This window comes from Pinus tabuliformis, chromosome 4_1, assembly GCF_031772625.1.
Source record: "Pinus tabuliformis cultivar Carrire ecotype Pingquan chromosome 4_1, CPIR1, whole genome shotgun sequence".
NCBI lineage: Eukaryota > Viridiplantae > Streptophyta > Pinopsida > Pinales > Pinaceae > Pinus > Pinus tabuliformis.
Genome location: NC_142303.1, coordinates 489,694,158 through 489,695,884, shown reverse-complemented (window position 1 = coordinate 489,695,884; position 1,727 = coordinate 489,694,158). Strand labels below are relative to the sequence as shown.

General features: G+C 36.6%; 1 pseudogene; it reads left to right on the top strand.

Annotated features, from left to right (window-relative positions):
• Positions 1-763: 763 nt before the first annotated feature.
• LOC149176650 (antifungal protein ginkbilobin-like protein pseudogene) lies at positions 764-1,460 on the top strand (annotated as a pseudogene).
• Positions 1,461-1,727: the final 267 nt, after the last annotated feature.

Here is a 1,727-nt window from a genome sequence, read left to right as displayed (position 1 = left end):
ATGTGAATTGAACATTTACAAACCTTAATCAATACGCCATCCATCTACATGGTGATCTTAATGTTGGTGCTTTGTACTCTCATTTACATAAGTTTTGGTTCATATTTGATGGGGTTTCTTATCAATAGTAAATTTAATATAATTTAAGTACCAAATATATTTTATATCTCTTCCTTGTGTTTTATATCTTTTTCTTGGAATATAGAATATTAATTAATTATGAAAAAATAACTTCTCTTAAACAATGCAATTTGTAATTATTTTATATTTCTTTGATATGTTATATAAAATATGTCTATATATTTAGATTAACTCTTTAATTATTAATAATTTTTATAAATCTCTCTTATTATATAAAAACTCTCCCATACTCTAAATCCCACCAAACCAACCACTTAGTTTTTTAATAATTATTAAGAACCCAATAAACTAATCACTTAGTTTTTTAATAATTATTAAGAACCCAATAAACCAGCCACTTAGTAGCTGAGCTACTTATTCGTTGGTTTTCTCTGGAGGAAACGGTCTGTGATGGACTGCGGCTACTCATGAGGGGGAAACGGTCTAGTCAGGACAGGCGGCTAAAATGAGTCGTGCATTTCCTTCTTTGTACTATACTAACCACATGCGTCCCCATCCACCGGTGTCCAGCACACACAGATGTTATCTATAATGCTACCCACACCCATCCCCACCAAGCCTAAGCCTATAAATGGAGGCTTCCACCACACATTGATAAGCATCGCAAGAGCCAGCATTATTATTAGAGGTTATATATCATTCCACCCACCATTTCCCATTTCCTATTGTCGGAGTTTATTCATATTAGTAGAATTTCCCACCTAGCCCCCCATGTCGACGAGGTACTCATTTGCTTTTGCATTGGCAGTAATGGTAGTAACACTGGTTGTGGGCAGTGCTGTAGCCACTCCCAACTTAAACTTCGTATCGTCTGCGTGTAACACGCAGAAAATCCCAAGCGGAAGTTCCTTTTATAGTACTCTCGGATCCCTCCTCGCAGATCTAGAGGGAAACACTGCCTTCAGCGGTTACGACTACAAATCATCGCAAGCAGGCTCACCCACCGCCTATGGGCGTGGGGTTTGCAATCAGGGAATCTCTCAGTCTGATTGCACCACCTGCCTTCAAAACCTTGGGGGCCGCATCTGGAACATTTGCGGCAACGCCATCGGTGCTCGAGTTCAGCTAACTGACTGTTTCATCGAATACGAGCAGTACAGCTTCTAGTTATGTCAATCTCTGCTCAACTGCACTGCTGTGCTATTCTCATATCTCCCCTATCTATGTTTGTTTGTTTCTTTCTTTCTCTCTCTGATGTTTCTTTCTTTCTTTCTCTCTCTGATGTTGTGCTATTGTCACCGGTCACTATCTAAATCCTTCCTGTAATAAAACTATGGTGCATTCTCTTATTTTATTTTCCGTTCCGCTGTCGCTGCCAATAATTCCATTCACTTTTACTTTTGAATATTTTAAAAGAAATCTGGTTGAAACTAAGTACCATGAACAATTACGTTCACATCGAATTGTTTTAGTTTCGGTACTCTTAAATTGATCCGACTTCACAGAGTAATTATCGAAGTTTTTAATATTTTTATTCATATGCTGTAACTGATGTTTTTTTATATGATTTTGCATATATTTATTAAGTATTAAAATGATTGGTCTAGTGATATCCGTATATAATAATGATAAATTGATTCATTAAA